The 13,389-nt window shown below is 42.6% G+C and overlaps 1 protein-coding gene across 1 annotated transcript in view; it reads left to right on the plus strand.

Annotated features, from left to right (window-relative positions):
• The window catches only part of LOC126456697 (uncharacterized), a 100,899-nt gene that overhangs the window by 65,799 nt on the left and 21,711 nt on the right, over positions 1-13,389 (plus strand). The gene's annotated exons all lie outside the window — the stretch shown is intronic.

Here is a 13,389-nt window from a genome sequence, read left to right on the forward strand (position 1 = left end):
ACACTGCATGCCGTTCAGAACTTGGAAGTGGTTTCCCACCAATATGTGCCCAAAGTTAAGGATAAACAGACTGAAGTAGTCTACTGACAGTGTTAAATTCTTGAGATTACAACTTGATAATAAATTCAGCTGGGAGGAGCATACCACGGAACTGCTGAGGCACCTAAACAGATCTGTATTTGCAATATTTACCTTGTCTGATGTAGGGGATATAAAAATAAAAAAGCTAGCGTACTATGCTTACTTTCATTCCATATTGTCATACAGGATTATGTTCTGTGGTAATCATCAAGCCAAGCTAAAGTCTTCCACATCCAAAAATGTATACTAAGCATTATTTGTGGTGTGAACTCAAGAACATCCTGCAGAGACCTCTGTCGCCAGCTAGAGATATTAACTATTGCTTCCCAATATATTTCTTCCATAATGAAATTTGTCATTAAAAGTACCTCTCTTTCTCAAACAAATAACTCAGTTCATGGAATCGGTACTAGAAATAAGAGATTCAAAGTTATTGACTCTGGTCCAGAATGGTGTTCATTACTCAGGGGAAGACATTTTCAATAACTGACCAGCAGCAATAAAAAGTTTAACCACTAATAAAGTTCAGTTTAAGAGGATCCAAAAGGATTTATTGGAGGTCAACATCATCCACTGCACTGATGAATTTCTTAGGGGAACCAACTGGTGGGTATATGTTGTTAATAATGTCAGTATTAATACATTCAGATTTCTCAGTTTGGTCTAGCAATGCAATCATTGTAAAAAGGTGAAAAAGATTTTTTTAGTTGGAGATATGTGGCCACAAAATAGTCTGAGAATTATCATGTGCTCCTCGTGTATTGAACATTTGTGTGTTTAACAAGTTTCTTATTACCTTTGAAATTAAAATATGCTCAAGTTTTTTATTTATTTTTTATCTGTGAGGACCATTTCACTTGGGATATGTGGAAGGTACATTATCAGATTTGGTTTTCTTTGGGAATATTTGTGTATTCTTGTTTTTCTGACAAGCTCTGCATCCTGTAGAATCTCCTTTCTATCGATCCATTGGAATGAAAAGTACATCTAATCTAATCTGAAACTTGTGGGATGCATATACATATTGAATAACATAAAAAGGCATGAAATTTCAAGTGAGTGACTATATCTTTTCTTGCTGAATTATATGCACTTCTACAAAAGCACAGAGTATGATTTAATCATAGCTAACACTTGGTTTAAAAATCATGAAAGGAGGTTGTATATGTGGAAGAGATCTGGAGACACTGGAAGGTTTCAGATTGATTATGTGATGTTAGACAGAGATTTAGGAACAAGGTTTCAAATTGTAAGACATTTCCAGGGGCAGATGTGGACTCTAACCACAATTTATTGGTTATGAACCGTAGATTAACAATGAAGAAACTGCAAAAAGGTAGGAATTTAGGAGATGGTACCTGAATAAACTGAAAGAACCAGAGATTGTAGAGAGCTTCAGAGAGACCATTAGGTACGATTGACAAGAACAGGTGAAAGGAATACAGTAGAAGAAGAACAGCTAGCTTTGAGAGATGAAATACTGAAGACAGCAGAGGATCAAGTAGGTGAAAAGACAAGGGCTAGTAGAAATCCTTGGGTAAGACAAGAGATATTTAATTTAATTGATGAAAGGAGAAAATGTAAAACTGCAGTTAATGTACAGGTGAAAGGGAATACAAATGTCTCAAAAATGAGATCAACAAGAAGTGCAAAATGGCTAAGCAGGAATGGCTAGAGGACAAGTGTAATGATGCGGAAACATATATCACTAGGGATAAGAAAGATGCCGCCTACAGGAAAATTAGAGACACCTTTGGACAAAGGAGAACCACCTGTGTGAATATCAAGAACTCAAATGGAAAATGAGTCCTAAGCAAAGAAGGGAAAACAGGAAGGTGGAAGGGGTATATAGAGATTGTACTTGAGGGCAATATTATGGAAATGGAAGAGGATGTAGATGAAGATGAAATGGGAGATATGATAATTTGTGAAGAATTTGACAGAACACTGAAAGATCCAAGTCAAAACAAGGCCACCAGAATAGATAACGTTCTTTTAGAACTACTGATAGCCTTGCAAGAGCCAGCCATGACAAAGCTCTTGCATCTGGTGAGCAAGATGTATGAGACAGGTGAAATACCCTCATACTTCAAGAAGAATATAATAATACCAATTGCAATGAAAGCAGGTGATGACAGATGTGAAAATTACCGAACTATCAGTTTCATAAATACTAACATGAAGTCTTGACAGATGAATGGGAAAACTGGTAGAAGTCAACCAAAGGGAAGATCAGTTTGGATTCCAGAGAAATGTGGGAACACATGAGGCAATACTAACCCCCATGACTTCTCGTAGAAGATAGGTTAAGGAAAGGCAAACCTACATTCATAGCATTTGTAAGATTTAGAGAAAGCTTTCGACAGTGTTGACCAGAATATTCTCTTTCAAATTCTAAAGGTGGGAGGGGTATTTACAATTTGTACGGAAACCAGATGGCAGTTGTAGGAGTTGAGGGGCAGGAAAGGGAAGCAGTGGTTGAGAAGGAAGTGAGACAGGGATGTAGCCTATCCCCTATGTTATTCAATTTGTACATTGCACAGCAGTAAAGGAAACAAAAGAACAATTTGGTGTAGGAATTAAAGTCCAGGAAGAATAAATAAAAACTTTTGAGGTTTGCCAATGACATTGTAATTCTGCCAGAGGCAGCAAAGGACTTGGAAGAGCAGTTGAATGGAATGGACAGTGTCTTAAAAGAAGAATATAAGATGAACATCAATGAAAGCAAAACGTGGATAACGGAATGTAGTTGAATTAAATCAGGTGATGTTGAGGGAACTATATTAGGAAATGAGACACTTTAGTAGTAGATGAAATTTGCCATTTCAGAAACAAAGTAACTGATGATGGTCAAAGTTGGGAGGATAAACAATGTAGACTGGCTACAGCAAGAAAAGCGTTCCTGAAGAAGAGAGAGATGTTAACATCAAATGTAGATTTAAGTGTCAGAAAGTCTTTTTTGAAAGTACTTGTGTGGAGTGTAGCCATGTATGGGTGCGAAACATGGATGATAAACTGTGTAGACAAGGAGAGAATAGAAGCTTTCGAAATGTGGTTCTACAGAAGAATGCTGAAGATTAGATTGGTAGATAATGTAACTAATGAGGAAGTGCCAAATAGAATTTGGAAAAAGAGGAATTTGTGGCACAGCTTTACTAGAAGAAGGGAATGGTTGGCAGGACACATTCTGAGGCATCAAGGGATTACCAATTTAGTACTGGAGGGAAGTGTGAAGGGTAAAAATTGTAGATGGAGACCAATAGATGAATACAGCAAGCAGATTCAGAAGAACATAGGTTGCAGTAGTTACTCGGAGATGGTGAGGCTTGCACAGGATAGAGTAGCATGGAGAGTTGCATCAAACCAGCCTTTTGACTGAACAACACAACAACAGACGACAACAAGAGCGTCACCTGTGGCTGTCCACAAGAGTATTTGCCCATGTACAACTTTATTTTTGTTGTTTTCAGTCTGTAACTTCTATTATTAGTAATATCATCTTCCTAGGGGGCCACACAGCAGTCTAATTTTTATAATTTTTTAATATCTACAGTACATGAAGTTCAGAGAAAAATATCAATATTCCAAACTTGTTAAATGCGACTCTCAAAAATTCTCGAGAAAATCAAGTTTTAAGTTCTTTCAGCAATTTGAATTCCACTGAAGATAGGGCAGTTTTTGGCATGCTGTCAGTAATGCTCGAGAGTGGTAATTGCTGGATTGCATCTTGTTTCAGTCGTTAGATTATTTTCTGTTCATTTCAGAAACTTATGTCATTTAAATATATAATTCATTAAATACATGATAGTTAATGCATATTTGATTATCATTTTTATGGAGATTGCTTGTGAGCTGAGGACAAAGGTGATACTAGGTTATGGGGAGATTTAACAGTACTTGTTATCAGTGAGTGTTTAGAAACTTTGCAGCATGCATGTTAAAATTAGTTGTCAATGTTGATAACAGTTGCTGAAACTGGGGTCCCATGCCACCGGCTCAACAGTCGCACACACACACACTCGCACTGTGGAGCGGACCACAGCTTCTTTCAGCGAATTCCGCAATATTTGGAAGGGATATGATGTCTGTTGCAAGAGACAGTTGTGGCTGTAATAGGTTTTCAGCATTGCTGAAGCAGCAGATAGTGTTTTGTGGTATTGTGCATGAAAGGCCTCTTATACAGCAGAAAGACTGTAATGTCAGATGTGGACAATGACAATTTGCCAGGTCCTTCAATGTTACAGGATGATGGTGTTGAAGATTCCTTATGCAGTGAAGCTTCAATATATGCATTATTGATGCCCTTGTACATTACGAGCAAATTCTCACAGGAAATAAACTCATCAAAGTAACACCATTGGCAGTATTCCTGAAGTAGCAATGCTACTAATAGAAGACTTAATATGTTGTAACATACGATGAGTTCATTATGTTCAACAGTGTGGACAAAGAAAATGTTTTTGATGACGTGTACCATAAATAGAAATATGAAGTTCTGCATTTTCATATAACATAATTAGATACATGTTAATTGGCATATATGTGATGAATTTTATTTGTAAATGACATAGGTATTCGAGTTGAATCACGTGGAAAAAAAAGGAGACAGGAACGAGACGCGAACCAGTGATCCAGCGTTTACTTGTGTTGAGCGCTACGGTCAATAATAGCTACATTTAGTGAACTAAAGTCACTGGGAGAATTTCAGAATTTTTTCCTCAACAATTTTTGAGAGGTGCATCAGACTGCTTTCCAAGATTGGTATTTGAGTTCTGAACTTCATGTACCATAAATATAAAAAAATTACAAAAATCTGTTTGATGTGTGGTCCCCTTGTTACATTGAATTGTCTGGAAGGGGAATTCCATGCATGGTATGCCATTTTTTAACATTTTTTTCATTTGTAATAATACTAATAGTGAATGTGACCTTTTTTGTAGTGAATCACTATTTTCTTCCTGTAAAGCTGACAAACGATTTGTCTCTTGGCCTTTTCTGTATTCTTAAATGCATCTCTTCAGTTTGGTAAAATAATTTTCTCCAGTGGTTTCAGCTTTCATTACTTGTTGCAATTCATTTTAGCTGCATAAAGGAAACAACAACATTAATTTAATAATCAATCAATGGAAAATCCAGAATGGAATGTAACAGTATTATGAAAAGGAAAGTTGACACTCACCATATAGCGGAGATGCTGAGTCACAGATAGGCACAACAAAAAGAGTGTCACAAATAAAGTTTTTGGCCCAAAAGGCCTTCGTCACACACACACACACACACACACACACACACACACACACACACACACGTCACACCAGGGTGTCTACGACCAGAAAATCTGGGAAAAACCCGGGAATTTTTTCATCCGGGAGAAAACAGGGAAAAACCTGGGAATTTTTCGGAATTCCGGGAATTTTCATTGTTTTAGCTTTCAGTTAAATTTTTGTAATTTTGACTGCAGAATTGATTCTCTAGCAAAGAATGTTATTGTATCCTGCTACTGGAGAATGATACTGCAGCAAGAAAATATAAACGAGAGGGAAAAAATAAAACTTAAGTGGCAAAGGAAATGTGCAATTTACAACAACAAAACACCGTGCACGCACAAGCATCTGCAAATAGCAAAAATATGTCAAAGGCCATAGGGCGCAGACTAATTCTTCGTAACAATAAACGGCTTGCTTTGAGCATGACGTCACAACTGTTCACGTAAGGTTCGTTTGACCAATTGCCAGCGGTCTGTTGCGCATGCGCATTTGACTCGCGTATAAGCAGTACCTTCTCCCGCTACTTGAAGTTTGGCTGTTAGCTGCATCGGTAGTAGCAGCAAGCAGCCAGATGCAAACGAGAAAAATTTTTCTCCCGCGCCCTAGCTGCCAGATTCACGCTTGCACAGAGTTGTAGTGGGGAGGGGGTTCTCCACGTGACCCGTGTTTACGTTAAGTGATTTCGCTGCTTCTCTTCGTGTACAGCTCCCACATCAAATGAAAACAAAACGGATTTATGTGGCAGGAAGTTATCAAGTGAATTAAAATACATTCACATAATTACGGAGGGCAAAAATATATTATTAATTTCAGTTTTCTGATTTTATTTTATTTCCAAGTTTGTAGCAGTCAAGCATTAATCCCCTTGCAGAACAGTGAAGTTAATTTTGCAAGTTCGCTAAAGAAATTTGGCTTTATTAATCTTTCCGCTGAGGCAGTCATTTTATTTGAAACGAAGTGTTTCATTCTACAGTATTGCCTAGTTCCAAGCGAAGCTGAATTTCAAGTGCACGTTATCATCTTCTGCCATATATGGCATTATGCCATAATAAAGAACCGAAAGTGAAAGCGCAGAGTACTGGCACACTAAGAAAATTTACATCCCAAAAACCACACTGACAAGCTTAATACACACGAACATGCGGGCTTCCTACACCAATACAGTTGCACACGCACAATAATGCCTGTTTTTCTGGCGCTCTCTGGCAACTGGTAAATCGAACCTATTTCTAACAGTCTCCGGATAGTATTGCGAACGGTGGTTAGAAAAGCGTTACTTTCAAAGTAAATTTCTTTTTACGCAAGATGAATTATGTTACGTGTGAGAAAGTGGGATGGATATCTAAATCACAAAGCATTCGAAACTGAACAGTTTGAGGACCAGTCACTTACAAGAATTTCTAGCCGAGACATGAATGTCAGAATTTTAAATTTACTGGCACATTTGTGTGATGTATCTTAAAGTATAACACACGCAATATAACACACGCAAAAAAAAAATATATATATATATATATATATATATATATATATATATATATATATATATATATATATATATATATATATATATATATATATATATATATATATAATAGAAGGAAACATTCCACGTGGGAAAAAATTATATATAAAAACAAAGATGAGGTGACTTACCGAACGAAAGCGCTGGCAGGTCGATAGACACACAAACACAAACACACACACAAAATTCAAGCTTTCGCAACACACTGTTGCCTCATCAGGAAAGAGGGAAGGAGAGGGGAAGACGAAAGGAAGTGGGTTTTAAGGGAGAGGGTAAGGAGTCATTCCAATCCCGGGAGCGGAAAGACTTACCTTTGGGGGAAAAAAGGACAGGTATACACTCGCACACACGCACATATCCATCTGTATGTGTGGATGGATATGTGCGTGTGTGCGAGTGTATACCTGTCCTTTTTTCCCCCAAAGGTAAGTCTTTCCGCTCCCGGGATTGGAATGACTCCTTACCCTCTCCTTTAAAACCCACTTCCTTTCGTCTTCCCCTCTCCTTCCCTCTTTCCTGATGAGGCAACAGTGTGTTGCGAAAGCTTGAATTTTGTGTGTGTGTTTGTGTTTGTTTGTGTGTCTATCAACCTGCCAGCGCTTTCGTTCGGTAAGTCACCTCATCTTTGTTTTTTATATATATATATATATATATATATATATATATATATATATATATATATATACTCCTGCAAATGGAAAAAAGAACACATTGACACCAGTGTGTCAGACCCACCATACTTGCTCCAGACACTGCGAGAGGGCTGTACAAGCAATGATCACACACACGGCACAGCGGACACACCAGGAACCGCGGTGTTGGCCGTCGAATGGCGCTAGCTGCGCAGCATTTGTGCACCGCCGCCGTCAGTGTCAGCCAGTTTGCCGTGGCATACGGAGCTCCATCGCAGTCTTTAACACTGGTAGCATGCCGCGACAGCGTGGACGTGAACAGTATGTGCAGTTGACGGACTTTGAGCGAGGGCGTATAGTGGGCATGCGAGAGGCCGGGTGGACGTACCGCCGAATTGCTCAACACGTGGGGCGTGAGGTCTCCACAGTACATCGATGTTGTCGCCAGTGGTCGGCGGAAGGTGCACGTGCCCGTCGACCTGGGACCGGACCGCAGCGACGCACGGATGCACGCCAAGTCCGTAGGATCCTATGCAGTGCCGTAGGGGACCGCACCGCCACTTCCCAGCAAATTAGGGACACTGTTGCTCCTGGGGTATCAGCGAGGACCATTCGCAACCGTCTCCATGAAGCTGGGCTACGGTCCCGCACACCGTTAGGCCGTCTTCCGCTCACAACCCCAACATCGTGCAGCCCGCCTCCAGTGGTGTCGCGACAGGCGTGAATGGAGGGACGAATGGAGACGTGTCGTCTTCAGCGATGAGAGTCGCTTCTGCCTTGGTGCCAATGATGGTCGTATGTGTGTTTGGCGCCATGCAGGTGAGCGCCACAATAAGGACTGCATACGACCGAGGCACACAGGGCCAACACCCGGCATCATGGTGTGGGGAGCGATCTCCTACACTGGCCGTACACCACTGGTGATCGTCGAGGGGACACTGAATAGTGCACGGTACATCCAAACCGTCATCGAACCCATCGTTCTACCATTCCTAGACCGGCAAGGGAACTTGCTGTTCCAACAGGACAATGCACGTCCGCATGTATCCCGTGCCACCCAACGTGTTCTAGAAGGTGTAAGTCAACTACCCTGGCCAGCAAGATCTCCGGATCTGTCCCCCATTGAGCATGTTTGGGACTGGATGAAGCGTCGTCTCACGCGGTCTGCACGTCCAGCACGAACGCTGGTCTAACTGAGGCGCCAGGTGGAAATGGCATGGCAAGCCATTCCACAGGACTACATCCAGCATCTCTACGATCGTCTCCATGGGAGAATAGCAGCCTGCATTGCTGCGAAAGGTGGATATACACTGTACTAGTGCCGACATTGTGCATGCTCTGTTGCCTGTGTCTATGTGCCTGTGGTTCTGTCAGTGTGATCATGTGATGTATCTGACCCCAGGAATGTGTCAATAAAGTTTCCCCTTCCTGTGACAATGAATTCACGGTGTTCTTATTTCAATTTCCAGGAGTGTATAATCAATATTACATGTGAAAACTTAGCTTCTGTTGTAGCGTGTTAATCTTAGAGACCAAAATTATATGTGAAAGCTTATACGGTACTGTGTACATTAATGTATACCGTTAACTTTTCCTCTTGCGTGTTCGCGCTATGTAACCAGTGATCTTGCTATTGGCTGACTGTATAACATGTGTCCTATGCTCTGAATAGCTGCTGTCATCGGCTGGCGAGATCTCGTGGCTTGAGATATGACTAGCTTACAAAAGGACATCGCAACCTCGGTTTCAACGCTCCGGAAACTAACGCGCTGTGTTTGGTGCAATTCGAATTTATACTTTCGTAATACGAAAATGTGCAGCGTATATGTTGCTGCAAATCAAAGGTCTTTCCAAAACTTCTCTCCTTTTTTTTAAATTAAAAGTCTGTCCGAAACTTCTCTGCCCCGTCTTTTCTTTTTTTTTTCCGGGAAGTTCTGCACGATTGTATAAAATGTTAACCATTCAAAGGATTGATAAGTTTTACAGTTCCGAGGGAAAATCTACGGAAAACCTACTGTCACTTAGCACAGAAAAAGTGTATTTTCGCCCGGGAAAAAAGCATATTTTTTAAACGGGAGATCCGGGAATAATCTGGGAATTTTTTTTCCTTGTCCCCCTATACACCCTGCACACACATGACTGCAGTCTCAGGCAACTGTAGTCACACTGACAAAAATCCACACTGGCAGTGTGGCTACTCTTCTCTGAGACTGCAGCCGCGCGTGTGTGTTTGTGTGTGTGTGTGTGTGTGTGTGTGTGTGTGTGTGTGTGTGTGTGCGCGCGTCTATATATTTTTGACAATGGCCTCATGGACTGAAAGCTTTATTTGTGAGAGCCTTTTTGTTGTGCCTATCTGTGACTCAGCATCTCCGCTATATGCTGAGTGGCAAGTTTCTTTTCATAATATTGTTAATTTAATAATCTACAGTTATAATTAAACTAGGTAGTAGAGACCTAAGGATTATAGACACTGTCCTCTCTCTCTTTTCCCAGTAGTACATAGCAGCCATTTTAAGATGCCCACAAATTAGAACAGCAACATACCAATGCTTCATACCATATAATATCTTCAGTACTACTTCATTCCTCAGCATCTCAATGAACCTCTTTGTTGCTTAATACAACATTATGCACAGAATTCTATTCTCATCCCTAACATTGCCCAGGTAACATAATTGTTACAATGACAAACTTGCACTGTTACTGTTACTACAATCTTTTGAATATAATAGAGGGAAACATTCCACGTGGGAAAAATATATCTAAAAACACAGATGATGTGACTTACCGAACGAAAGTGCTGGCAGGTCGATAGACACACAAACAAACACAAACATACACATGAAATTCAAGCTTTCGCAACAAACTGTTGCCTCATCAGGAGAGAGGGAAGGAGAGGGAAAGACGAAAGGCTGTGGGTTTTAAGGGAGAGTGTAAGGAGTCATTCCAATCCCGGGAGCGGAAAGACTTACCTTAGGGAAAAAAAGGGGTATACACTCGCGCACACACACACGCATCCATCCGCACATACACAGACACAAGCAGACATTTGTAAAGGCAAAGAGTTTGGGCAGAGATGTCAGGCGAGGCGGAAGTACAGAGGCAAAGATGTTGTTGAAAGACAGGTGAGGTATGAGCGGCGGCAAATTGAAATTAGCGGAGATTGAGGCCTGGCGGGTAACGAGAAGAGAGGATATACTGAAGAGCAAGTTCCCATCTCCAGAGTTCTGACAGGTTGGTGTTAGTGGGAAGTATCCAGATAACCTGGACGGTGTAACACTGTGCCAAGACGTGCTGGCCGTGCACCAAGGCATGTTTAGCCACAGGGTGATCCTCACTACCAACAAACACTGTCTGCCTGTGTCCATTCATGCGAGTGGACAGTTTGTTGCTGGTCATTCCCACATAGAAAGCTTCACAGTGTAGGCAGGTCAGTTGGTAAATCACGTGGGTGCTTTCACACGTGGCTCTGCCTTTGATTGTGTACACCTTCCGGGTTACAGGACTGGAGTAGGTGGTGGTGGGAGGGTGCATGGGACAGGTTTTACACCGGCAGCGGTTACAAGGGTAGGAGCCAGAGGGTAGGGAAGGTGGTTTGGGGATTTCATAGGGATGAACTAAGAGGTTACGAAGGTTAGGTGGACGGCGGAAAGACACCCTTGGTGGAGTGGGGAGGATTTCATGAAGGATGGATCTCATTTCAGGGCAGGATTTGAGGAAGTCGTATCCCTGCTGGAGAGCCACATTCAGAGTCTGATCCAGTCCCGGAAAGTATCCTGTCACAAGTGGGGCACTTTTGGGGTTCTTCTGTGGGAGGTTCTGGGTTTGAGGAGATGAGGAAGTGGCTCTGGGTATTTGCTTCTGTACCAGGTCGGGAGGGTAGTTGCGGGATGCGAAAGCTGTTTTCAGGTTGTTGGTGTAATGGTTCAGGGATTGCGGACTGGAGCAGATTAGTTTGCCACGAAGACCGAGGCTGTAGGGAAGGGACCGTTTCATGTGGAATGGGTGGCAGCTGTCATAATGGGGGTACTGTTGCTTGTTGGTGGGTTTGATGTGGACGGACGTGTGAAGCTGGCCATTGGACAGGTGGAGGTCAACGTCAAGGAAAGTGGCATGGGATTTGGAGTAGGACCAGGTGAATCTGATGGAACCAAAGGAGTTGAGGCTGGAGAGGAAATTCTGGAGTTCTTCTTCACTGTGCGTCCAGATCATGAAGATGTCATCAATAAATCTGTACCAAACTTTGGGTTGGCAGGCCTGGGTAACCAAGAAGGCTTCCTCTAAGCAACCCATGAATTGGTTGGCGTACGAGGGGGCCATCCTGGTGCCCATGGCTGTTCCCTTTAATTGTTGGTATGTCTGGCCTTCGAAAGTGAAGAAGTTGTGGGTCAGGATGAAGAAAGAGGTTTTTGGTAGGGTGGCAGGTGATCGGTGTGAAAGGAAGTGCTCCATTGCAGCGAGGCCCTGGACGTGCGGAATATTTGTGTATAAGGAAGTGGCATCAATGGTTACAAGGATGGTTTCCGGGGGTAACAGACTGGGTAGGGTTTCCAGGCGTTCGAGAAAGTGGTTGGTGTCTTTGATGAAGGATGGGAGACTGCATGTAATGGGTTGAAGGTGTTGATCTACGTAGGCAGAGACACGTTCTGTGGGGGCTTGGTAGCCAGCTACAATGGGACGGCTGGGATGATTGGGTTTGTGAATTTTAGGAAGAAGGTAGAAGGTAGGGGTGTGGGGTGTTGGTGGGGTCAGGAGGTTGATGGAGTCAGGTGAAAAGTTTTGTAGGGGGCCTAAGGTTCTGAGGATTCCTTGAAGCTCTGCCTGGACATCAGGAATGGGATTACCTTGGCAAACTTTGTATGTAGTGTCGTCTGAAAGCTGACGCAGTCCCTCAGCCACATACTCCCGACGATCAAGTACCACGGTTGTGGAACCCTTGTCTGCCGGAAGAATGACGATGGATCGGTCAGCCTTCAGATCACGGATAGCCTGGGCTTCAGCAGTGGTGATGTTGGGAGTAGGATTAAGGTTTTTCAAGAAGGATTGAGAGGCAAGGCTGGAAGTCAGAAATTCTTGGAAAGTTTGGAGAGGGTGATTTTGAGGAAGAGGATGTGGGTCCCGCTGTGACGGAGGATGGAACTGTTCCAGGCAGGGTTCAATTTGGATAGTGTCTTGGGGAGTTGGACCATTAGGAGTAGGATTAGGATCATTTTTCTTCGTGGCAAAGTGATATTTCCAGCAGAGAGTACGGGTGTAGGACAGTCCAATCAACGCAATCTGGAACCACAACACCCTAATTCAGTAGTTAACCTTTCCTCCAAACCTCTCTCCCAATCCGAAACCTCCGTCCTACCCAAAGGCCTCACCTTCAGCCCCACTCCCAGATTCAACCAAACAGCCCTTGTCATACTGTCCTACACCCGTACTCTCTGCTGGAAGTATCACTTTGCCACGAAGAAAAATGATCCTAATCCTACTCCTAATGGTCCAACTCCCCAAGACACTATCCAAATTGAACCCTGCCTGGAACAGTTCCGTCCTCCGTCACAGCGGGACCCACCTCCTCTTCCTCAAAATCACTCTCTCCAAACTTTCCAAGAATTTCTGACTTCCAGCCTTGCCTCTCAATCCTTCTTGAAAAACCTTAATTGTACTCCCAACATCACCACTGCTGAAGCCCAAGCTATCCGTGATCTGAAGGCTGACCGATCCATCGTCATTCTTCCGGCGGACAAGGGTTCCACAACTGTGGTACTTGATCGTCGGGAGTATGTGGCTGAGGGACTGCGTCAGCTTTCAGACGACACTACATACAAAGTTTGCCAAGGTAATCCCATTCCTGATGTCCAGGCAGAGCTTCAAGGAATCCTCAGAACCTTAGGCC

Source organism: Schistocerca serialis, chromosome 2, assembly GCF_023864345.2.
Source record: "Schistocerca serialis cubense isolate TAMUIC-IGC-003099 chromosome 2, iqSchSeri2.2, whole genome shotgun sequence".
Taxonomy (NCBI): domain Eukaryota; kingdom Metazoa; phylum Arthropoda; class Insecta; order Orthoptera; family Acrididae; genus Schistocerca; species Schistocerca serialis.